Raw genomic sequence first — 27947 nt, 5'->3', positions numbered from 1 at the left:
ATGACTGTGACTTTAACAACACCAAATGTCTCCTTGTTGAGGCCGCCAAAGGCATTGCAGAAATCAAGAGAAGCAAAAAGCATGCCCGGTGGAATGATTCCTGCGAATAAGTCCTCAAAGAAAGACTCAATGCGTGGAAACAGCACTACTCTACGAAATCAGAAACTGATTGGGAAACCTAAAAGACCAAACGTGCCCAAGCAGCTAAGGTGTTCAGAACTGAGAAACGTAAGTACGAAAAATATCTCACTGACAGGATATACCAAAACATTAGGAAGAACGTAAGCAGAGAGTTCTATAGAGCCTTCAAACGCAAACTCACTTGCTATAAACCACCACCTCTATAATTTGAGCAAAAGGTCGGCACACTGGCGACGTCAAATGAAGAAAATTATAGCATTCTGGCAGACTACTTCAAGAATTTACTTAATTGCTCCTAACCGCAAAGCCCCATTTGTACCAAGGAACCCTTACTCAGGTACCCAGATTCCAGACAACCCGACAGAGATCAAATCAAGCGCCACATTGCCAGTCTCAAAAACAAAAAAGCGCCGGGGGAATACTCAGTGGTAGCAGAACTATGGAAATATGCCGCAGAGGAAACATTCGATACCTCGCAAAAGCAAATAGAAGAAATTTGGAGCAAGGAGACCCTACCCGAAGATTAGAATATGGCTTTGATCCATCCATGACACAAAAAGGCAGCATGAAAACATCAAATCCAGAGGAATACCTTTGCTACCTGTGATTTACAAAATTCTATCGCCTGCCATCCTGGAGCATTTGGAAGCACAAGTCGAACATAAATAGGTGAATACCAAGGAGGGTTCAGAAAATGTCGCTCAACAGCCGAACAGATTCAAAATCTCAAAACGATCATCAGATATTGTACACGAAGTTTCAAGCAGTACGTGTCTGTCTTTGTGGAAATCATGAAAGCGTAGGACTTAATTGACGGGGAAGTCTTGCTAAACATCTCAAATGAATTTGGAGTTGATTTGAAACTGCTGGTATTAATTCCAGCCACCCTGAACGATACAAAATCCAAGGTGAAGTTCCACGGATGTCTCTCGCATTCCATTGACATGAAAACAGGAGTCCGACAAGGTGATAGGCTATCCCCGATATTCTTCAACTGCGGTTTTGAGAAGATCATCGGAACCTGGCAGGTGTGATTACAGGAAACCAACTACAGTCCACTAAGAATAGGAACCAAATCCAAGGGGTTCACAGCAGAATGCTTAGCATTTGCCGATGATTTTGCCGTTCTCTCAAATGACGTAGAAACCGCTTGAGCTCAATTTGAAAAGTTAAAGGAAATTGCTGAACAAACTGGTCTGCATATTGTACCCGATCAAAGCCTGAGTCCCAACCAGGGAGTGTTACGGTCCGAATCTATCGCAACTAATAAACAAAGAAAAATTATATTTTGAGATATAAGATCTCAAAATAAATGTAAGGGCGCCATCCAATCAGTACTACAGGGTGGAACGGGACACTCGGATCTTTAACATTAAGGCTCATCATAAAACACACAAATTATATATATATATTCAGGTAAAGGGAAATTATGAAGGCTCCATCCTAGGGATGGGGACGGATATTTAAACGGTCACCAAGGGTTTACTATTCTACAAGAACAAGAACCTGGAACTGTTTCCTTGCAAATGCTAAAGGAGCATTTTATTTAAGTAAACAAGTAATTTTTACACACAACAAAATCTGTTGACCCTTGATTTGCCGGTAATTTGGCAAATTATTTCTGAAAATGATTACATAATATTTATTACACTGACTGACAGAGCAAATGCAACACGTAGCGAACGATAAATGGGTCACGGCGTTGGCGAATGGCCCACTTCGTACCGTGATTTCTCAGCCGACAGTCATTGTAGAACGTGTTGTCGTGTGCCACAGGACACGTGTATAGCTAAGAATGCCAGGCCGCCGTCAACGGAGGCATTTCCAGCAGACAGACGACTTTACGAGGGGTATGGTGATCGGGCTGAGAAGGGCAGGTTGGTCGCTTCGTCAAATCGCAGCCGATACCCATAGGGATGTGTCCACGGTGTAGCGCCTGTGGCGAAGATGGTTGGCGCAGGGACATGTGGCACGTGCGAGGGGTCCAGGCGCAGCCCGAGTGACGTCAGGACGCGAGGATCGGCGCATCCGCCACCAAGCGGTGGCAGCCCCGCACGCCACGTCAACCGCCATTCTTCAGCATGTGCAAGACACCCTGGCTGTTCCAATATCGACCAGAACAATTTCCCGTCGATTGGTTGAAGGAGGCCTGCACTCCCGGCGTCCGCTCAGAAGACTACCATTGACTCCACAGCATAGACGTGCACGCCTGGCATGGTGCCGGGCTAGAGCGACTTGGATGAGGGAATGGCGGAACGTCGTGTTCTCCGATGAGTCACGCTTCTGTTCTGTCAGTGATAGTCACCGCAGACGAGTGTGGCGTCAGCGTGGAGAAAGGTCAAATCCGGCAGTAACTGTGGAGCGCCCTACCGCTAGACAACGCGGCATCATGGTTTGGGGCGCTATTGCGTATGATTCCACGTCACCTCTAGAGCGTATTCAAGGCACGTTAAATGCCCACCGCTACGTGTAGCATGTGCTGCGGCCAGTGGCACTCCCGTACCTTCAGGGGCTGCCCAATGCTCTGTTTCAGCAGGATAATGCCCGCCCACACACTGCTCGCATCTCCCAACAGGCTCTACGAGGTGTACAGATGCTTCCGTGGCCAGCGTACTCTCCGGATCTCTCACCAATCGAACACGTGTGGGATCTCATTGGACGCCGTTTGCAAACTCTGCCCCAGCCTCGTACGGACGACCAACTGTGGCAAATGGTTGACAGAGAATGGAGAACCATCCCTCAGGACACCATCCGCTCTCTTATTGACTCTGTACCTCGACGTGTTTCTGCGTGCATCGCCGCTCGCGTTGGTCCTACATCCTACTGAGTCGATGCCGTGCGCATTGTGTAACCTGCATATCGGTTTGAAATAAACATCAATTATTCTTCCGTGCCGACTCTGTTTTTCCCCAACTTTCATCCCTTTCGAACCACTCCTCCTTGGTGTTGCATTTGCTCTGTCAGTCAGTGTACTTTTGACCACCCTTTCTTTTGGGTGGTGGAACCGTTGATATCTGAAGGTATCAGATTTACCTTCGTTAACACCATGACCATATTTGGTCGTGGACCAATTACCTGTTGGTTAAGTGGGCGCAATCACATGAACTATGTTATCGCCTCCACTTTGATTGAGATGAGACCAATCCGGGAAACTACAAACTCTCCCCGGGTTCCTAACCAAGATATGATAATCGTTAGTTGAACGAAACGACAAAGGGACTATAACCTAATGGTCCAGATGTAGGGATTTGCCTTCATTTTACAACTATTAACTTAACTTATTATTCACAACACTTGACATTATTACGTTAATTCGCCAGCTGACTTCCCTAGTATCATTCATCATCAGCATCCGAAATAATAAAATGAAATAAAAATATTAAAAAATATTATTATTATTATTATTATTATTATTATTATTATTATTATTATTATCAACATTATTATTAATAGTGGAAATCGTGATTACCGTAACCCGTAATCATCCTCGCTATAATACTTCAACTTCTCGCTCATATTATTCTCATTAAAAAAATTAAAAATGTAGCTCCTTTTTTATTCTTCTTCTCCTTCTTCAAATATTCTCATTATTATTATTATTATTATTATTATTATTATTATTATTATTATTAGTTAAAATCTCAAATTTTTCATTTCAACTCCCAACATCATTATTATGTCCAAAATATAAAAAGTAAATTCTTCTTCTTCTTCTGCTTCAATTATTATTATTATTATTATTATTATTATTATTATTATCATTATTATTATGATTATTATTATTATTATTATTATTATTATTATTATTATTATTATTATTATTATTATTATTATTAATTAATTAAAATATTTCGCTTGTTTCACGGTAGTCCACTCTTAATATGTTTAACGCCTAACCCCTTTTACAATTCCGATTTATTTTGGCACTAATTTATTAATCCATACATGATTTACTTGGAATATTATTGTTATTATTAATATTATTATTCTTTCGAGAATCTTTACGTTTATGGTCCATCTTTATAATTTAGTCACATACTTTCTCTCCCAAACAGAAATCACCAAGATCCGAATTCACATCGGTCGGGACATAATAGTGTTCGAACCCGCAACCTTATTTTCGTACTGTCGTTAATTCATGGAGACCATATGCTCCTAAGACAATTCTCAAATCCCATAACACCTCGCAGTTGGGCAAATACCTCCAATCTCTGCAAGTGTTAAATTATTCCTTCCCTTTCCATTTTGAAGTCCATTTATCCATCGGAACTCTTCAAAACATTTTCATTAATTAACCCTCGGTGTGTGGACTCTTTTCTGCCACTCAGTATACCGGTATAGAAATACAACCTCTATGTAGGCCTTAAGATCCATCTATTTCTTCATCAACATCACTACAATTCACTTTTATTTCGGGCCGGATTTCTGTCCCACAAAACTCCAAATCTCAACTTTTGGCTCAAATCACACTGGGCCTCAAACATAGCGTGACCATATTATCAAAATGCCTATGTCGTTTCTACCAAATTTATTTATGATTATTATGGAGTCCAAAAAAACGTTAAATCAACAATTAGTGTTAAAATCGGATTTACTGTCCAAATAAAATATTCATGCCACATAATATCTCCACATTTAAATTACTTTAATTTGCAATCATTCTTTCCAACTAGGCCCGTGCCTTTATTCTCAAAGATTATTATTAAACACGCCTTTACACGTTACCCAATATTAATGTAATACTTTGACACTTGTAGAGATTATTATTATTTTGTCCACTGGCGAACTTCGCGATATTTACAAACAAATCAATGGACTTCATTCCGTCCAACAACAATTTAAATCACTTGGCAACCCTACCTCTGGATTATCTTAACAACATGCCTTAATATCTACAAAAGTTCCGATACTGGAAAAACACTTTGGAAGCACTTCTAAATGAATATTAACATTATCATTACGTGAAACGTGCTCCATATCATATCAAACAACTCAAGCACTTGAATGAACAACTCAACCCTACTATTCTCTATTTAATAATAAAAATTATGATGAGTGCTCGATCTAATCATGTACATATTAATTTGTCCCTTTGTCTATCTCTCTTTGAATTTATACGAGCCGGAAACGGCTCGTTTCACAATTAATTTACATGATAAATTTATATGATTTCCTCCCCCTAACGATAGCAATCTACAAATATTTTAAAAGGTTACTCATCTCTGCCCTTGTAGTCTGCCAAAACCGGACGAGAAGCCTAGCCCCTCCGGTTTTTAGCACTGCATTCCACTGGTATTCATGCCAGCTTGAAGAATTAATCCTTGACCCTCTTCAACTTTACACATTTTGAATAAAAACAAATAAAATAATTGTTGCATTCTGGAATCATTTCCACCCTAAATTCTACTCACAAATTTTACACTCTCGGCCTTGTATCTAGCCCACTTAATGTAGATATACATTCTTCATTCCTTTCCCGGACACTAGGAACATGGGATACCTCGGGATCCCCTTTACAACGGCCCGTGCGCGCACTTGAATTTCCCGTCTCACGTTCGTGTAGCTGACCAGGTATCAGTTTAGAATCGACTGTTTACTAGGTGACATAAACACTCGTGACCGTTCTCACGTAACGCACTTCCTAATCTGTTGGTAGAATCTCACACTCCGTAAGTTATGCTTTACTGAGTCCTGTCTATTTGAAACACTTCATACCAGTATACTGCTCAAGACTGTAATATGAGCTGCATCGCGTTATGAATCACTGTACTATGTAACAATATAATACTTCGAACCCTACTCCACGAGTAAGTACACACACGCACCCCTGGCGTAATCACGGCTCGAACAAAATATCAGAAGTTGTCACGCACCCCAGGCGTGGTATCAGCTCCGACCGCTTTGTCAAAAGTAGTTGTCAGTCCTTGTCCACGACCTCATATTTATACCTGTATCCCTTCTCTTCTGAGTTCACCGGAGTTCATCTTGGGACGCGCAGTCCCGATATCTTCATACGACAATTTGCGGTTCGGCCCGTGGCTTAAATATGATATCCAATGATGTAATTATGTTCTCAAAGGCTCTATACCAATTCTCAACTATTATCGTTCGCTGGTAATGGATATATTCGCGAATTTAGCTGCTGTATCCCGGCCTGGGATTTCGCGCTCTATTGTGGCGTCCTTTTCCTCCAGCCAATCATCGAATAGCATTCATGAATTCTCAGAATTACAACATGCAATCTCTCGCAATTATTAACTTTTTATAAGTTTCATAATATAGTAAGGCTCCTAAATTCCACCTTATTCTCAATTGATATCTCACTTCCTTCCATCAATTTAATCCGCGGAGTTAGCCTCGCTAGTGCTTCTTACAATACGAAGTTGGCGTACCTGCGACTGGTCGATGAAATTTTCTATTGGTCCACATAAACCACGGGACCGGGAAGGCTCATATTTTTTTCTTCCAGTGCCAACCCCGCGTTCAACTCCCGCTAGTACATGGAGATACCCTGCCATCATTTCTCAGAAATCTGCACCCAGCTCTTTGCGCTGTTGCCACTATCTATTCTGCCCGGGGCTATGAAAACTTTCCGTAACTTGTCAAAAACTCGTACCTTTCTCTTTCCCCCTTCGTCACAATTTCTGAGAATTCTAATTCTGCCGTTCATTGTGTTTGTTAATCTCAGTGGAGACAATAGTCTGTGCATGTTTCACCATACCATCTTGGCCTGGCCTGCTCTTACTGTATGTACAGTAAGATATTCTTTATTCTGAAAATGAAATATATATTCCTCAATAATTAATCATAATTGCATGACGCTTATCACACCCCCACCAGGGCGCAATATATCGTTCGAGAAAACGGAAGTAATGGCTAAAATCAAAGAGGCCCCACCAAAACTCCGTAGAAAGTACGGGGCCATCACTCGAGTAGGCAAATTCAAATACCTGGGTGAGATCAATGAAAATGGACTGGACAAGAAAGCACTTCAAGAAAGAGTACGCGGACTGGAAATAGCCTTTCCAAACATCCCGCACAATCTACAACAAAAAATGCCTTTCCCAAAACACTTAGATACGTCACCATGAATCATTTCTGAAGCCAGTATTTCTATATGAAGCAGACTTTCTCCATTTACGAAATATATTATCCCGTTGTCCGTGGAACTTGCTCGAATCCTGTCAATCTCTTAATGCCGCAGTTGACTTGTTTTATGACTTACTGCACAGTGCTCTTGAGGACGCCGTACCTTCCCGCATGATGAAGACTAGGCATCTTCCCTCTTGGTATGATTCCGAACTTACAGACAAAATGCGGGCAAAGGAAAGAACAAGTAAACGAGCTACAAGGTCTTCACTTCCTTCAGATTACAACGTACTCGCGGCGCTAAGAAAGGAAATCAAACAAATGCAGCGGAGAATGTACAGGGATTATGTAGGGTCTGTTGAGCAAGATATTATCAGACATCCACACAGATTTTGGAAATTTATTAATTGCAATCAAAATCTAGACGGCTACTATCTATGATGATTAATGAAGACAAGGAAATTAGCTCATTGAAAGAAATTCTGGATAATTTTGCTGACACTTTCAAAACATTCCATCCACCTATTTTTCTCTGTAATTCTCACACTGAATAATTCGGGGAAATTAATTTATCATCAGTGGTAACTTCGGCATCGGAAGTCTGCAAATTTTGAAGTCGATGGATATGAAGAAGCCTGGCGGTCCAGATCACATTCCAGGAATTGTGTTACGTGAGTGTACTGAGGAGCTGGCAACCCCACTAGCCACGATAATCAACTGGTCTCTTCGTACAGGCAATTCCCGTCCGAATGGAAGAAAGGATAATTTATTCCAGTCTTTATGAAAGGTGACAGATCTTTATTTGTCAATTACAGACCAGTAGTTCTTCTGTCACTCATTTCCAATGTAGCGGAAAGAGTCGTATACAAAGCCACGAACAGTTCAGTCAGTGATTTAATTAATATTAACCAGCGTGGTTTTGTCCAGAAACGCTCAACTACCACCAATCTTGCTGTGTACTTCCACTTAATACCTAGCGCTCTGGACAAGTGCAAGCAGGTTGATGCCGTGTACACGGACTTTTCCAAGGTTTTAGACTCAGTGCAGCATAATGCTCTTCTGACTAAGTTGTCAGCATATGGCATTCATGGAAGCTTGCTTGAATGGTTTAAATGCTATCTTTACGAAAGAAGGTATTCAGTAAAATACGAGGGTATCATTTCTCGCCCTTATCAGCCCATGTCTGGCGTTCCACAAGGTTCACCACTGGGACCTTTATGTTTCCTTCTATTTGTTAATGATCTGCCATCACAAATCCATTCGAGCAACAACCTGCTCTATGCTGATGATCTTAAAATCTACAGGGTAATTGAAAGATGAGTGACTGTGAGTTGTTATAGTCTGATATAAATAATATTAGTGATTGGTGCAAAAAGTGGCATTTAATCCAAAATATTTCAAAGTGCAGTGCAATATCCTTCAAGCGAAAATGCAAGTTAATGTATTCAATTATCATGTAGAGGATCAAGAAGTGAAGCGTGTTAATAAAATTTACGATCTTGGTATTATTTTTAGTAATCAAAATGGTCTATCTTTAAATTAGCATGTGCTAAATATCATTAACAAGGCGTTTAAAACGTTAGGCTTCCTCAAAAGAAATTGCAAGAGTTTTAAATCCGTTGTCCCATTGAAAACCCTGTATTGTTCGCTTATACGATCTAGTCTAGAGTACTGCTCTGAAGTGTGGATCCGCTCACAGCAATACTTAGTTAATGCCTTAGAGCGAGTACAGATCAGATTCTCAAAATGGATCAGTAAGAATTGTTTGGGTATCCAGCTGTCATCGACAAATTATGATTTGTTTTGTACAAACATGTGTATTGAGTTTCTTAGGACTAGGCACAGGTATGTTTCATACACAAATGTATCGTTAATTTACTTGACTGTTACAATTTACTCCAGTTACTATCAATTCATGTTCCTTCCCGCAATACCCGACAGGCTGTCACCTTTCACTTACCCAGTTGCAGAACGGAATCACACAGGAGCTCTTGGTTTATGCAGGCCCTAAGATCCCTGAACGAAATTATCGGGATAGTGGATATATTTCAAACGTCAGCTAGTGAAATTCGCAGACATCTTATGGACGCTTCATAGACAGAGTGTTCCTTGTATCTTGTTCTGCCCATTTAGTACGGTAACTAAAAGTTATACCTCCTTCCTTCGGTCGTTTCAAAAGTATAAACACTTTTCTGTTTTCATGCCTTTTTTCCTTATGTATTTTGTAAATATGTATATATTATATATTGCTTAATTATAATTAGTGGACCGAGCTCGATAGCTGCAGTCGCTTAAGTGCGGCCAGTCTCCAGTATTCGGGAGAGAGTAGGTTCGAACCCACTGTCGGCAGCCCTGAAGATGTTTTCCGTGGTTTCCCATTTTCACACCAGGAAAATGCTGGGGCTGTACCTTAATTAAGGCCACGGCCGCTTCCTTCCCACTCCTAGCCCTTCCCTCTCCCACCGTCGCCATAATACCTATGTGTATCGGTGAGACGTAAAGCAACTAGCAAAAAAGAAAAGAAAATAATTAGTGGTAGTAGTAAGTTCTGTTAATATTGTTATTTGAATGTAGTATGTCATCTGTAATTGGAGAGTCAATAATTCTGTTGATGATAAATAAACAAATCAAATCAAATCAAACCCTATCTCTAAATGTCAACAAAGGACTCCTTGAAGAACTAGAGAAAAAAGAGCGCAAATTTGTGAGAGGAATCTTGGGATCAAAGTACAGAAATGGAATTCATCAAAAGAGATCCAACGAGGAAGTCTATAGAAAAATAGAGAAAATTACCAACACAATCCAAACACGACGGGCGCGACTTTACGGTTATCTGAAAATAATGGACGGAGGAAATTTAACTAAACAGGTCTTCCACCTTTTTTATTCAAAACCCAAAACTACAATTCCCTGGTTTAGAAATACCACGGAAGACCTGCAAATGCTACATATCTCAGCTGAAAACGCCCTTGACAGAGATTGTTTCAGCAAGAAAGTATTGACGAACGGGGTAAACCGAGACGAGCAACCGAACAGAAGACGCGGTGCCCCTTTGACAGAGGAGCGTAACCAGGCCCTCTCACAAAGAGTGAGGGAAATTTGGGATCTAAAGAAGGCCAAGTTCAGAGTCAAATGCAACAAGACTTAACGTGGTCCTTGATGGCCCCAGCGAATTATATAATAATAATAATAATAATAATAATAATAATAATAATAATAATAATAATAATAATAATATAAAGGCAGTCAGAAAACAATATTTTGATAAAGGAGCGGAAATTCTCCACAGAAATAAGGAGAAATGGAAGGAAAGTTATCCCGAATGATGTAAATATTCAGGGATAAGGAATAAGAAATACCTCAAAGAAATACCTTCACTACTGATATATTTGTCGATCATTCAAGTAGAAAAATGTAAAAACGATATTTCCATAATCAGAAAAGATTAATAACAATTGCGGTTTAAAAATTTAACAAGACTAGAAGCAACAAAAATAATCATACGACCAGAGGTATCCAATACTTTATATCCAATTAACGAACAAATTCATGGGAATACCAAGAATTAAATTAAATATGAAGGGGGGAGAATAGTGTAAATTTTAGCAAATGTAAACATATTGCCAATGATGCTTTCACGGCCCGTACTTATGGACATGGTACTGTAGAGGCTTTTGGGGTTGTGCCGTGTCAAGTAAATAGGGTGAAATTCTTTACGTTTCGCAGAGAACTGTGCTCTGCGTCATCAAAAGGAAATCTCGACAGTCCACGAGAAAGGCTCCTTAAACAATGACTTTTTTCAAACTTATCCGTTATAATAGAAGTGGAAATGGTACGTTCATTCGTCACCAGATGGCTCACCGGGCGTGATACACGGCTAGCGCTCGAAACGCTGAACACAAGTCACAAGATATGAACAACGTTGTTTCCCTGTGAACAACACACATAGCGAAACAACATCCAATATATCACGTAATCATAAATTTTAGTACTCCCTGAAATAAAAAGACAGGGAAAGATACAGTTCACATTCACAATTTGAATCACAGATGGCACAATCAACCTGCAGCTGGTAACAGTGAGCATTAGCTTTCACTGTCACCTGGGAATAAAGCCAAGATCTTCCGGCACATGGGGTATATTTCACCTGAAATTCCCTACACGATTTAAATAATAATGAACAAGAAAATGGTCGGATTCTTCATGTAACGAACTTTGGGATCTATACGATGGCGGTAATCTCTAAATTTTTGCATGTAATTGTTGTGTCGAGAAGAGAACAGCGAGCTGTAAAAATTATCTTCCCAATACGGTAAAGCAGAAATTCTTCCAGGCCTTGGCCTTGCCGGGGGCTGCAAATCACACGGACCAGCTGACAGCCATCCTCCACTTTCGCTTTCTGGGCATAACGGGACTTCTAGGCCCCTCTTATTATTCACAATATCGCGGCAAATTATTTCATCTATTTAGTTCCCCTGATGCTATCAGCATCAATATCGCATGTCAGCTCTAATCCAGCCCAAGTAATCATATTTATGGTGCGGTATTCCACCTCGTGCTTATCAATTGCACATTGGGGAAAATTCCCATGTTTATCTCTCATTATAAAGTCAGAACCACAGCCTGCACAATAAGCTTCGCCTTCGCCCCTCGGTACCACGAACACATGCTTTCTTAAAGATGAAATCCTGCCATTCGGGACAAAATTATACTATACACACACGAACTAAGTAACTCACAATTATACCCCAATGCCATATCTTCATCCATTGGTCCAGCAGTCTCAAATTACAGGTGTTTATGAAACGATGATGTTTAGAGGCATTTTAATGAATATTAAAAAACCCTTTTATTTACAGCACTTGGCACCTAGTTAACTCTAAGGCCTTAAGAATACGTCATGCACTACAATTCTCGTATTTACATGGAAATAAACTTGTTATCCCAAACCACGAAGAAAATATTCTCTGAGAACCGCATTAAATGAAATACTATCATCCCCCTGAAACGGCGTATTAATAATCTACGTTCTGAAATAAATACTTGCAAAGTTACTGATTAAATATTTACAGTTGTAATAGCGACTTCATGCTAAGAGAGGTTTGAAAGTGTACTCATCACTTCTGCATTACGAAAGCTCCCCATGAACGTACAATCATGGATTTACACAGATATCATGATGGCTTCAGCAGTGTGGAGTCTCAGGTTCACCTGCTTATGAGTCGCCTGCATGGTGGCTGGATCCTCGTTCGACGTTGGACGATCTGGAACTCTTTCGCTGTGTAAGATGAATACCAGGCAAACTGCTCGATGTCTCGTTCAGTACACGACGTTCTCACAGGTTCAATTATGCAAATGAGAAGAACTGACTTAGTGTAAATGTGTTAGATTATGTTACACTTTACAAATCACTACGATTATAAACACCCTAATCTAGCAACGGTAATGCCCGGTAGCACGTTACTAATCTTACTCATTTGCTTATCTCCTTCATTCACTTCAAATTTAGGCCCTGAAGCTACACTCGTTCGTCTAGTTAATGTCACTGGATACACAATGTCCAATTTTTCAGCACTTTACGTGTTAGTAATTATGACTTGGCCTAATTCACAGCACTAACTAGAGGTAAGACAAGTTGTTCACTGCATTTGAGACTACACGTGGGCGCTGCCCATTTTATGATACCGACAATAAGTCGTCCATTTTTTCTCCAGGTCTACTCCCTGACTAATACGGATACACAGTTATTAACTTCCTATGTCACTCCCTCGGCGTATTTGTATGCACACTTGATTGTACGTTGTGTGTAATTTATGATAATCAAGGCGCACTCGCTTCGGTAATTAACGTGGTTTAACACACAACCTCCACATTACGCGAATAACTACACACGCACCTTCGTGCGTTTTTTTTTTTTTACAAATCTTCCAGCGGAAAACTTTATATGCACTATATATTCAAATAACTTCATTACACAGTAATCCATCTCACACTAAATCCTAAATATTTATTATATCACCATCCTACACCGTCTACAATAAGAATTCCAACTTGACAAAGAACACAGCCAACTGTCGCAAAAGCACTGAACAAGTAGCAAATCGATATAGTAAGTTGATGTAGCATAATTGATGACGGCTGCCTTAAGGCTCTTTCTTTTATAGGCAAACCGCTTCGGTGTGAAAAGAGAGGGAAAACCACGCCCCTTTGCCAAACTTTGGTCCGCTAATACGCGACCCTCGACATTGACTGAGGTATCAGTTTAAAGGTTGTGCGCTCCTCTGCTCATTGATCGAATGTCATTACGATTGCATCGTGGGTTTGTTTGAAATCTTGAAAGCGTCATCTGGCATTTTTCATTGGGCGGCGCTAATCCAGTGGGAATCCTAGAGCTTGCTCGCCTTTTCAGAGCTCGACATATGTTTCTCATTAACTTGCACCATTGTTTTCTGCGTATTTACTGTTAATTCAACTATGTAGAGCACTTCTTGGTCTTATAATATGGCAAAAATTCACTGATTCAGAGGAATGTCAACTTGTAAATATCCATCATATACTTTGCAACTTCAGTGATTATTATTATTATTGAACACAGCTGAAGATTTTGAGTTTGTACTCTTGAATATGCAGGGTAATTCTCGGGATTATACTATTTCTGATGTTTAGACGTCTTCTTGAGTCCTGCTTGGTGACCTGGATACATATTCATGTGAGGCGTGCCTCGTCTGAACTCCTTCGCACAGGGGAGAGAGCGTTTTCAAGTACATACGCCTGTACTCGCTTCTCCCTCGAATTACGCGCAAAGAGACTTCAGTCGCGCGAGCCAACAGCTTGGGCACTATGTGTCGTATAATCGCGCGGAAAACTGCATATTTCATCTTCGGATTCTCATGATATGCTCTTGATGTTGTAAACGGTCACACTACAGGAGCATATCCACAATCTGCATCGGAATAGGGTTTGATGTTCAACATTTTGCATTTCCACCTCCCTTTCAATACTATGTATTATATTTGATTCCCAAGGCGATAACCACTTGACAATCAGATCACTGCCAACACAGAATTGCAATATTCTGTCACCTCTGTCAGTCCTTGTACGAACCTTAAATTGACCACCGTATGGTCTTAGATGATCGTCATTAGTGGCGTCAGCAATAATGGCATTCAAATCACCTAGATTATTGCTATTCTGTTTCTAGCACTTTTCTTATGCCGTCTTGTAGCTGGCCTTAAAATGTCTCAATTTATTGAGCAGGTTCTTCCAAACAAGGAATGTAGACTTGCACTATACTTATCTTTCAACGCGTTAAATTGAGTTTGATTGAAATAACCCGGTTACTAATAGGGTAAAGTAAACTCGTGTTCTCATCCTGAGGTGGTGCACCTCCTTTTAGGCACACCTCCAATGGCGGTGAGCTGCATGTATCATTTCAACCACAACCACATACCAGCCCTCTTGTCATTCCTAAATTTCTGGCAGTACTGGGAATCGAATCCGGGCCTCCGAGGACGGCAGCTAATAACACTAACCGTTACGCTGCCTAGGCGGATACTAGTAGGGTTATATGCAAGAAATACCGAGTTCATTACTTTTGGAACAGTGACTGAAACCCCATTACAACTTTTAATTATATTTCTAGGGAAGTAGATTACATTACCTTCCTCAGTGCCGAAATAACCTGTCTATGTTCAGTGGGTACCCTTGTTATCGAGGATTCCATTATTTGGAGCCTTATTTCTTGTTCAACAATTGCTAATTTACCAGTTTCTACGAGACCTCTTACATTTCACGTTCCAAAACGTCTGACTGCACGAATTGACACTGTATCGACTGCCATACCCTTTAGTATAGCTATGCGATTATCTTGGGAAAAGAGCGAGCTGCGTTCTCGTGGCCTTTCAGGGCACTGATACTACTGATGTATTGTAGAACCATAGAAGCAGAAGAAAAAAGAGGATAAGTAGAAGACTTTAGGTCCATCAAATACTAATGATATTAAGATTATCCGTGTCTTAACCTAATCATCGGATCTTGGTTAGGTCAGCAAATGTAACCACCGAAAATATGACTCAATGAGTCCGAAGCATGTTGTTAGGAATAGTCCATCAGCCCATATTTCACAAAGTCTTCTATTAAATTGTCAGTATATTGAATTGGTAAATGTTGTTCTCTATTTCGCGTTTCGTTACTGCAGATGAAACTGCGCAATTAGTATAATGAACAGGTTACTCAAACATTTCACATAATGGAATCCTTAAGGGTTTGATTAACGGTGATATGCATCAAGCACATTTACACGATGACATTTTTCAGGATCTCATGAATGTTCATCTTGCACTAAGTCATCAAAATGCATATTAGACTACCGGAATTTGTTGTTCTCAAGTTTAGTCTTCAACCCCCTTTGTTTTTAAAGATAATAGCTGGATAATAATTCTTGTAAATTATTCCTACCATCGCTTAGGAAACTAACAGCATTATCAAGCAGCTTTGATTTATATCTGCGACAATATAATTAGTAAATACGCGTGCATACATCTTCAGTGTGGACTGTTATGCCTTTCAGAATTCAGTATGCAAACATCCGTGAATTTACTAAATGCTGCCACAATCCTCCATTTGTAACTAGCTCTGTGGCTTCGTTTACTTTCCTACAATCTCTCATATTGGCCTTTCGAAGACTAAATTGATGTCAGTAGGTAAGAAATTCAACATAATTGAATGTCAGCTTGGTGATACAAAGCTGGAACAGGTAGATAATTTCAAGTATTTAGGTTGTGTGTTCTCCCAGGATGGTAATATAGTAAGTGAGATTGAATCAGGGTGTAGTAAAGCTAATGCAGTAAGCTCGTAGTTGAAATCAACAATGTTCTGTAAGAAGGAAATCAGCTCCCTGACGAAACTATCTTTGCATCGGTCTGTTTTCAGACCAACTTTGCTTTACGGGAGCTAAACCTGGCTGGACTACATATTATTCATACGTTAGAAGTAACAGACGTGAAGGTAACTAGAATTATTGCTGGTAAATAAGGCGGGAACAATGGCAGGAGTGTACTCTTAATGAGGAGATAAAGGCTAATTTAGGAATGAACTCAGTGAATGAAGCTGTATGCATAAAACGCGTTCGGTGCTGGGGCCATGTGAGGTGAATGGTGGAGGATAGGTTACCTGGGAGAATAATGGGCTCTGCTATGGAGGGTAGGAGAAGTAGAAGGAGACCAAGGCGACGATGGTTAGACTCGGTTTATAACGATTTAAATATAAGAGGTACAGAACTAAATGAAGCCACAGCACTAGTTGCAAATAGAGGATTGTTGCGACGTTTAGTAAATTCACAGAGGCTTGCAAACTGAACGCTGAAAGGCATAACGGTCTATAATGATAATGTATGTATGTATGTATGTATGTATGTATGTATGTATGTATGTATGTATGTATGTGACTTTTCGCAAATCAAACGCATATACTTCTGTCTAATTTCCTCCTCCTGGAGATTTCCTACACTTATTGGTCTGCAGACAGATTGCACTTTTTCTATCCTAGGCCTAAAGATATTTAGTTCACTACAGATCAGACAGTGGTCTGCATTATCAAAAATTCCCGGAATAACCCGACATCCCTAATAGATTTCCTGAATTCATTGTCGGTTATGATATAGTATATTATGTATCAAAAGCCCCACCATCCCATGTGTAGGGTTGAATAGCTATATGCTTGATGAATACATTCGTAATCATCAGCCCCATACTAGTACAAAATTCCAGTAAACGCTTCCCAGTAATGTTAGCTTCCATACCTTCTCCAATTTTACTCATCGTGTTTTCGTATCCTTCAGTCCTATTTCCAAATCTCGCATAGAAATCGCCCATTAGCACCAACATATCCTTACTGTTGACGCTGATTACGATGACACTCAATGCTTCATAAAACTTTTCAACTTCATCATCCTCTTCTGTACCCTCACATTTTGAGAAGGCTGAAACTATTCCCGTCCTAATTCCTCCAATTGCTAAATCCTTCTACATCATTCGCTCATTTGTGTGCCTAACAGAAAGTAGGATGCGTGCGGTAGTATTCCTGATAAACAGTCACATTAAGAACTCTGCCCTTCTCTTTTTAACACCTGTTAATATACTTTTTAATCTCGTATCTCTTCCTGGCTATTTTCCCTTACTCGAATATGTTTAACTCCTAGCACATCCAGACGCATACTTTTTACTTACTCAGCAAGTTATGCTTTCTTTGTTCCATAAGCTCCATGAATATCGAAATCTCTCTATCGAATTTTGTTTTGTTCGCCAAGTTGTTTTCCAGGAGTCCCTCCCCTTTCAAGTAGAAGTGGTACTCCGTTGCTCCCATAGGTCCGAGGCTTGCTTAAAATTTTTTTAGGTCAAAAACTGAAGGTAGGCTTCAGTATTGATCATCCCTGCAAATTAGCAACATTGTTTCAGAAATGTTTTACGATATACACTGACTGACAGAGCAAATGCAACACCAAGAAGGAGTGGTCAGAACTTTATGCCAATTGTAGGGTAGACTTACGTCACTGAAGTATGCTCATGATGTGAAATGCGTCGCTGTGCTGCGCACGTAGCGAACGATAAATGGGACACGGCGTTGGCGAATGGCCCACTTCGTACCGTGATTTCTCAGCCGACAGTCATTGTAGAACGTGTTGTCGTGTGCCGCAGGACACGTGTATAGCTAAGAATGCCAGGCCGCCGTCAACGGAGGCATTTCCAGCAGACAGACGACTTTACGAGGGGTATGGTGATCGGGCTGAGAAGGGCAGGTTGGTCGCTTCGTCAAATCGCAGCCGATACCCATAGGGATGTGTCCACGGTGCAGCGCCTGTGGCGAAGATGGTTGGCGCAGGGACATGTGGCACGTGCGAGGGGTCCAGGCGCAGCCCGAGTGACGTCAGCACGCGAGGATCGGCGCATCCGCCGCCAAGCGGTGGCAGCCCCGCACGCCACGTCAACCGCCATTCTTCAGCATGTGCAAGACACCCTGGCTGTTCCAATATCGACCAGAACAATTTCCCGTCGATTGGTTGAAGGAGGCCTGCACTCCCGGCGCCCGCTCAGAAGACTACCATTGACTCCACAGCATAGACGTGCACGCCTGGCATGGTGCCGGGCTAGAGCGACTTGGATGAGGGAATGGCGGAACGTCGTGTTCTCCGATGAGTCACGCTTCTGTTCTGTCAGTGATAGACACCGCAGACGAGTGTGGCGTCGGCGTGGAGAAAGGTCAAATCCGGCAGTAACTGTGGAGCGCCCTACCGCTAGATAACGCGGCATCATGGTTTGGGGCGCTATTGCGTATGATTCCACGTCACCTCTAGAGCGTATTCAAGGCACGTTAAATGCCCACCGCTACGTGCGGCATGTGCTGCGGCCGGTGGCACTCCCGTACCTTCAGGGGCTGCCCAATGCTCTGTTTCAGCAGGATAATGCCCGCCCACACACTGCTCGCATCTCCCAACAGGCTCTACGAGGTGTACAGATGCTCCCGTGGCCAGCGTACTCTCCGGATCTCTCACCAATCGAACACGTGTGGGATCTCATTGGACGCCGTTTGCAAACTCTGCCCCAGCCTCGTACGGACGACCAACTGTGGCAAATGGTTGACAGAGAATGGAGAACCATCCCTCAGGACACCATCCGCACTCTTATTGACTCTGTACATCGAAGTGTTTCTGCGTGCATCGCCGCTCGCGGTGGTCCTACATCCTACTGAGTCGATGCCGTGCGCATTGTGTAACCTGCATATCGGTTTGAAATAAACATCAATTATTCGTCCGTGCCGTCTCTGTTTTTTCCCCAACTTTCATTAATTTCGAACCACTCCTTCTTGGTGTTTCATTTGCTCTGTCAGTCAGTGTTTGTGTTGGAATACAAAAAATCGCTTTTGTATGATTTCCCTAAGTTCCTTGTCGTACGTAAAACAAATATTATTAATATTAGTATTTCTTTCTTTATTAATCGGTTTATACCTGAGTGTTCGTTTTTCCCCTGTACTCAGCGAGGGATCCCACTTCTACCGCCTCAAGTGCTGTGTCCTGGAGCGTGACAATTTTTGTCAATGGTTAAACTGAGGATGAAGACAAGTACCTCTCAAGACGGCCTCACCTGCTATGCCAAACGGGGGTCTTGTAGCGGATGGGTAGATAGGAAGGTATAGACAAGGAAGAAGAAAGGAAGTGGCCGTGGCCTTAAGTTATATAGTACCCCGACATATGCCTGTAGAAGAAGTGGAAAAACACGGAAATCCACTTCGAGGATGGCTGAGGTGAGAATCGAACCCACCTCTACTCAGTTGACCTCCCGAGGCTTAGTGGACCCCTTTCCAGTCCTCGTACCACTTTTGAAATCTCGTGGAAGAACCGGGAATGGAACCTGGTCCTCCACGGTTGTCAGCTAATCACACTTTCCTCTACACCACAGAGGCGGGCATTATTATTATTATTATTATTATTATTATTATTATTATTATTATTATTATTCCTAATATTCTTATTATTATCTTTAATAGTTACTTTCAGACCTATAGAGCGTTCGTTGTATGTTAAGGTTATAAGGGCCTATGAATGTTTAAACAAGATAGTGTATTGTTCGAAATACAATAATACGAATCTGAAGATAGCTTACAATGTTAAACAAACTGTTCTTTTTTACAGTGTATTTCGCGATTGAAATTTGATGTGATATGATCGAAAATCGAACTCCTACCTAAATGGCAATATGTGACAGGACAGAGGAAAAAAGGAACAAGGACGGCATAGCTATTAATGTGACTGTCACTTGATTGACAGACGTTGAAAATAAATTAAATTCTGTTGATTTAGTATCTGTATATGCATGCATCTGAAGCAAAATAGATTTGAAGTGTAGAATATTTGTTCCCCTGTTCGATACGAGAATTAGTGGAAGAGTTTAATAAAACAACACGAGGGGTAATGGATATTTTAAAAGCATGATTTTGTGAACGATGATCAGACGACCAAAACCAATGTTCACACATAGGTACAAAAGTACGAATAAATAGCTTTTCGTGCGAGATACTATGTTCAACACTGTTAAACCGTAATTCTACTTAATTGCCTGACGATAAAGGTAAGGCTGTCATCCAAACAATGACGTTTAGTTTCACAGGAGCATTTATCAAAATAATATTAAGGTTTTAAAATTAAAATGAAATTCAGAAAACGGAATGAATGACATTTTTTCTCTGTTAAATTTCTAACACCACCACCGTCCATCACTTTAATTAGCGTTTTTCCTCTAGACAAGACGAATAAAACATTATTTGTATGTATGTAATCCCTGGGACTTACGTTTGTCGCTAGACATATTATTCAGAGCACTTTTATAAACCATGAGTGGTAGCAGTGTTTCTATGGCTGGTTCGGTGATACTGGCTCGAGGAAGCTCAACTAAGAACGCTTTAAAATGTGATCGTGTATCGAGCAGAAAGCTTTATCCTGGATTCAATGTTTGGTAGTAAGTTATTTTAGAAATGAATACAAGCGTACGCCGAGAGCCATGACATTGGACTTGTTCATACATGATCTTAACTTGACTGACACATTCGGAGAGTGCGTGCGACTTACGGAAATTACGTGTGTCAATATATGTAGAGAGTTCCAGAATTTATTTAGTGAGAATGTGGAGCTCGTATTGCATTTATTTTGACTATTTATTGAAAAGATACAAAATTAAATAAGTGGTGATAATAATAATTATAAGTGCATGATATAAAACAAATTAAATTCATTATCTGTACACTTTCAGCATGGAAACACATTGTTTAAGTTTCGTATTTAAAACTTCTGGGCTCGATTTTGAAAATAAGTCGGCTGTTAGTTTCATCAAATAACACAATTATCTCTTGTTAATTTTGCGCTCTGTGATAAAATGTATTATTCATGATGTTTCAATACTCAATTCGGATGGATGTGTATAAAAGTTTTCCCATAGCACGTAGGTGTGACAATGCAGAAGTGATGATACGTAAACGGTAACGTTGTGGAGATAGACAGCTGCTGATTGGTTGAATTTGTTTGTTGGTCATTTGAGCCACGAGGTAAATATTCATCATAATTCCAATGACTGCGTCAGATGTAGAACGAGTTTTTCAACGTATAAGCGTGCGAAAAGTTTCTTAGATATTCAGCGCTCCAAGAAATACTCGGTCCCCTTCCTATATCATCCCTAGAGTGGAGATATTTTTGAAATTTGCAAAGGATAAAGAGAAGGTTGGATTTATTGTACAAACATATGTATGAATTTGATTGTTACACAACATTGCAAGAGCAATATTACAATAGTGTGCTGAAAGTTATTACCTACTGAATACTGCTATGTTATTTGTACAAATAATGCAACTTCGTCTATTCTCTCTGTGAAACATTAATGATCGTCTGAATATAACTTAAGATGCATAATAATAATAATAATAATAATAATAATAATAATAATAATAATAATAATAATAATAATAATAATGGCAGAATAATATATTAAAAGGTAATATTTGGTGTACCATCGTGACGTTTTTAGCACCACACCGCATTGTATCCAAATATACAGCTTTTTAATTTGAGCGTACGAGTATTGACGGCATATTGAAAGTGTGTTGATAGTAAGAATAAAGGGGTTTTATTACACTTTACCGCGAAATTTTTAAGTTCCTCCTCTGGATTGCTTCCGCAGATAGGGGATTGGATCTCGTCTGACGTTGCTGACATTTCGTTTGATATGAGAAGAAATTAAATTAGTACTCTCTCTCACAGGACAAAAGTTCCGGAAACGTATTCATTGAATCACTTTCTTTACCTACTCATGGGCATTTTGAAGTTGCCAAAAGGTAAGTGGCTCTTAATAACTAAAGTATTTTGTCTGGGCTTCTATTGTAAATATTCTTAAAAAGTTCAATCGTGAAGAGAATAAAGGAAATGGCTCACACAGACAATTCGAGGAGGAATTGAAAAGACTTTATTTGCATGTTATTTGTTGGACATGTCACAGGTTCTTGAAAAAATTAAAACTGAATGATGAGGCTCTTAAAAACTTATGGAGTTCACCATGCGCTTGTCATGTTCAATAGCGCCTTTCGAAGGAGTATGTTCGATGATTTACGATGTTTGATTTCCTGATTGGAACGGTATTCGAACTGTAACCATTAAAACTTCAACAAATCAGAATGTAGTAATATATAAACACCCGCAGTTCTACGTACCAAGAAAATACCACACAACGGTATTTATGAAAGTCAATTCGGCCAAAGGAAGGAAGTAGGAAGGAGGGACGTGAATTCCCATGTCCTAACATTTATCTAACATGGATAATTCATATAATAATCTTATGAAATACACTGACTGACAGAGCAAATGCAACGCCAAGAAGGAGTGGATCGAAAGGGATGAAAGTTGGGGAAAAAACAGAGACGGCACGGACGAATAATTGATGTTTATTTCAAACCGATATGCAGGTTACACAATGCGCACGGCATCGACTCAGTAGGATGTAGGACCACCGCGAGCGGCGATGCACGCAGAAACACGTCGAGGTACAGAGTGGTGTCCTGAGGGATGGTTCTCCATTCTCTGTCAACCATTTGCCACAGTTGGTCGTCCGTACGAGGCTGGGGCAGAGTTTGCAAACGGCGTCCAATGAGATCCCACACGTGTTCGATTGGTGAGAGATCCGGAGAGTACGCTGGCCACGGGAGCATCTGTACACCTCGTAGAGCCTGTTGAGAGATGCGAGCAGTGTGTGGGCGGGCATTATCCTGCTGAAACAGAGCATTGGGCAGCCCCTGAAGGTACGGGAGTGCCACCGGCCGCAGCACATGCTGCACGTAGCGGTGGGCATTTAACGTGCCTTGAATACGCACTAGAGGTGACGTGGAATCATACGCAATAGCGCCCCAAACCATGATGCCGCGTTGTCTAGCGGTAGGGCGCTCCACAGTTACTGCCGGATTTGACGTTTCTCCACGCCGACGCCACACTCGTCTACGGTGACTATCACTAACAGAACAGAAGCGTGACTCATCGGAGAACACGACGTTCCGCCATTCCCTCAACCAAGTCGCTCTAGCCCGGCACCATGCCAGGCGTGCACGTCTATGCTGTGGAGTCAATGGTAGTCTTCTGAGCGGACGCCGGGAGTGCAGGCCTCCTTCAACCAATCGACGGGAAATTGTTCTGGTCGATATTGGAACAGCCAGGGTGTCTTGCACATGCTGAAGAATGGCGGTTGACGTGGCGTGCGGGGGTGCCACCGCTTGGCGGCGGATGCGCCGATCCTCGCGTGCTGACGTCACTCGGGCTGCGCCTGGACCCCTCGCACGTGCCACATGTCCCTGCGCCAACCATCTTCGCCACAGACGCTGCACCGTTGACACATCCGTATGGGTATCGGCTGCGATTTGACGAAGCGACCAACCTGCCCTTCTCAGCCCGATCACCATACCCCTCGTAAAGTCGTCTGTCTGCTGGAAATGCCTTCGTTGACGGCGGCCTGGCATTCTTAGCTATACACGTGTCCTGTAGCACACGACAACACGTTCTACAATGACTGTCGGCTGAGAAATCACGGTACGAAGTGGGCCATTCGCCAACGCAGTGTCCCATTTATCGTTCGCTACGTGGCAGCACAGCGGCGCATTTCACATCATGAGCATACCTCAGTGACGTCAGTTTACCCTGCAATTGGCATAAATTTCTGACCACTCCTTCTTGGTGTTGCATTTGCTCTGTCAGTCAGTGTATGATTTTTGTCTACATCACGACGTCCTACTAAGTAATGAATTAGACCGCACAGCCAGTGGCTCAACTACGAGTGTTGGGCAGCGGTAAGAATGTCAGACCCCCTGAAGGCACCAATGGCTTCGGGTGGATGATCTGCTTTAGCTGGCTTGATAGTCACGTAGTGGAGGAAATTTCACTTAAATCAATCGTGCAGTGTCGGGCGTCTGTTCGTATATTAGGAACCGCAAATTTTTTCACCACTTCCTTGTGATTCATCGCGGTTGGATGAAGGCTAAAGGAGTAAAACGTAACAAATAATCCGGAGTGCATACTTTGATTTGTTTATTAGGCGTACCATGCCCCCTCCCATCTGTTCCTACACCTGCGCAGGTACCAAATGTACTGGTTCCACCTATCAGCAAGATCGAAAGGAAGATCCTGTCGCACGGGCAATCCAAATTCTCCATATATTCTCGCTCAGGCTCGTAGCACCGTAGCAAGGGCTCTCCAATGATGTCACGAATCATCGGCTTAACGCGGGAAGAGTTAATTGTCGATTATAGGCTCTGTCTGATAGGCGTATGATCCGAGATAATGGAACACTTCCGTCGGTGAGAGAGATCATCGCTTCTCACAGGATAGCAATCATCAACTTCTACCTGGGCAGATCCAGCCAGTACAGTCGTACTACATGCCAGCTTCATTGAATATGTTAAACTTAGACGACTTTCCGACAAGCAGGCCATTGCCACACGCCAGGAAAAAAGAAAACTATAGACATGGAAAATACACTTGCGCATTTCAAAGTGGAATATCAGATCATGTATCCTGGATACACTGATAAAGCTCAAGATGATAACTTTATTTATTTGAAAGATATTTATCACCAATAGGAACTCTATCAATTGAATTTAAATTGCATATCTGCAAGAGATCGGTCTTCCACATAGCGGCTGCGTAAGAGAGGTTCATTACCGGTTATTTTGGCGAGCGAAAACACCAGATGAGCCGAAACAGCAAACCATAAGATTCACAGCGAAGAACAGTTACGTCATCACCGTCACCCCTCCATCTGGCGGGACAGAGGGGATCCTCTTCTTACGAATATCTTCCTCGTCCTACGCCCGCACTCTATTATCCAGCTCACAAGAGGAAGACCATTCTTATGCAGTACCAAATGATGAAATATTAAAAATACCTGACACTGAAACTTTGTACATCGTGGCTGAATTGAACGCTCAAGTAGGGTCCAACAACAACACCTGACCAACACGCCGAGACCTCCACCGAATTGCGAAAAGGAATGAGAATGGACCTATCGAACTCTTGTTGTAATTAAAGGCTATTGATCACGAACACATTTTGCAAAGTTAAGGAACTTCAAAAGGCGCCGTGGAGACATCCTCGTTTCCACCTCTGGTATCAGTTGAAATCAGTCATAACTAGATACATAGATGTAAAGAACATCCTTGTATTAGGCAGTTAACACATAGCGAACGCTGCATTGACTTCTGTCTGGTTACGAGTACATTAAAAATCATCCCCATGAAAAACATCACTCCAGAAAAAGACCAATCACCATTGTATTGTACCGTACCGTAGGAGTAAGTACTACATAGGACAATGCCTCTACTTCCTGTCTAAAATATCCGACTAAGCTCATCTGGCTAGAGAGTGGGTTACGTTTTCGTGGGTAGAAATATGCCGAAGTTCAAACTTATCTCTAAGTATAATGACAGGAATGATGGTGGTTTGTTGAATGAGAAATACATATAAGAGGTAAGATGGATTCATTACAAAAAATAACACTATTCAAACTAATCATACAATTTTAAAAAATCAGATAAACAGCCTCAAAACGGCACCGAAATAAAACTGATTCGTACAAAATACCATAAAAATATTAATCAAAACAATTACACGGCAAGGTAATTCAAAATATGAACACAAATTACAAAATTCATCAATTCAAACCATCATCTCAAAACAATTGTCGTAGATCGAAGTTCCTGTTTACATGGAGTTACGATGCAGAACAAACTCAGTTTACGGAGTCGTGAGATTGGGAGAACTGCATCCGTTAAAGGCGACTACGATTGGTCTAATACGATAATACGAATGAATGTGCTACATGAATTTATGAAGTACGATTAAATATTCAATTATACTGCACAGGGTGTCCCACCCAACTGTGCGACCCCAAATATCTCCGAAATGAAACAAAATATGAAAATTCCAATTGACCAGAAACGTACCAATGTCAGGGGCTCACACAATCAGAAGGTGTGCACAATCCATAAAGGTGAACAAGTAGCACTTCCAACGCCAAGTTGCATTTTTTTAACCCTTTCAGACCTGTTGGTCACAATTGTGTACATTAAGTTTCTACCTCTATAGTTCGCTCATAAACAATGTTATGAGCATCCAGACAGTTTTAACATGTTTAGGTACTTGTATTTTAGTAATAAGGAAATTGCTTTTGCATTCCAGCGACTTGTTTCTGAACTGCGCAGTATTTATTCTCTTTGGAGGTGTCTGGTTTTCTATGGGCATTACCGCTTCTGCTCTGTGTTGTAATTCCGAAGATTTTCGTTTGTTTACCGCCATTGTAAAGTGATATCGTGTTTCTATGGATACTTACGCAGTGTTTAGTGCAGTTTTAAGAATATAATTTGATTCTTTATTACTTCATATTATTCGGTAAGTATAATGTACACAATTGTGTACAACCGGACTGTAGTGATGTAAATAAGCAGTGAACATAATCTTCATTTGCTTTCGTTTTTGTGCTATGTTGTATTAGTTTTCAGTGTTTTCTTTCTTTTTATTTCAGAAATATCAATGGCTGTTGGTCACATTTGACCTTTCTGTATGTTCCTTATTCAGTTTTTGTGCAGTTGGCCTACAAATATGGCTAAGCCCACTACGAGTAAAAATAGTCATGTACGAAGAGAAAGATACCTTACCGTGGAGAAAGACTGGGTCTATTTTAGATATATTGCAAAATGGTGAGGACTTCGATTGTAATTGAGGCCTATCTGGAGATGAAGTTGAGGATGATGATATACCACTTATACAAAGACAAGATCACCTAAAAATAAAACGTGTTGGAGCTGACAAAGTGAGTCGAGGTGACGTATCTGCTGATACAATCCCCGAAGATGCACTTGTAGATGAATCTCTGGAGGAATCTGAAAACATTTTAGGCAGTGGAAACCATACCGGATCATGTGACGCTTATGCCAGAATTTTGTTGACACCTAAAGAATCAATCAGGTGGAAACGAAAGCCTTTGAGTTGTATTGTAGAACAATACGAGGCCCCCAGTTTTGAAGAACACGAATTATTGTCACCAATACATTACTTCAAGAGATATGTACCTGAAGATCTATTTAGTTGCATAGCAATGAATACCAAAATGTATGCATTGCAGCAAGGAAAATTATACTTCAAACAGATAACAGCTGATGAAAGAGACATTTTATTTGGTTTACTCATATTGTTTGGCCTAGAATACGCATGTATTGGGATGAAACCCTCAAAGTAAATGCATTTTTAGAAAATGTGACACGAGACCGTTTCTTTGAACTGCGAACTAATTTACATTTGGTAAATAATCTTGAAATTCCATCAGATAATAAGGACAAGTTTTACAAAGTGAGGCCGATTTACACAGCCATTCGTAATCGGTGCAATGAACATCAGATTGAAGAAAATGCGTTGATGAAGGCATGATTCCTTTCACGGGGAAGTTTTCTGCAATACAATATGTCAAGGGAAAACCCAACCTTTGGAGATTAAAGATGTTCATGTTGTGTGGAAAAAGTGGACTTGTTCATGATTTTACTTTGTATCAAGGAGCCACAACGGAACTAAATTCCCCTTCGTGTAAAAGTTTGGATTAGGCCCTGCTGTTGTTTTGGAACTGTCGAAACAATTGCCAAATGGAAAAGGT

The 27947-nt window shown here is 41.0% G+C and overlaps 1 pseudogene; it reads left to right on the top strand.

Annotated features, from left to right (window-relative positions):
- On the top strand, nucleotides 1-27897 carry LOC137498484 (piggyBac transposable element-derived protein 4-like; annotated as a pseudogene).
- The last annotated feature ends 50 nt before the right edge of the window (nucleotides 27898-27947 follow it).

This window comes from Anabrus simplex, chromosome 2 (genome assembly GCF_040414725.1).
Source record: "Anabrus simplex isolate iqAnaSimp1 chromosome 2, ASM4041472v1, whole genome shotgun sequence".
In the NCBI taxonomy this organism is placed as follows: domain Eukaryota; kingdom Metazoa; phylum Arthropoda; class Insecta; order Orthoptera; family Tettigoniidae; genus Anabrus; species Anabrus simplex.
This window is presented reverse-complemented; position numbering and strand designations above follow the sequence as displayed.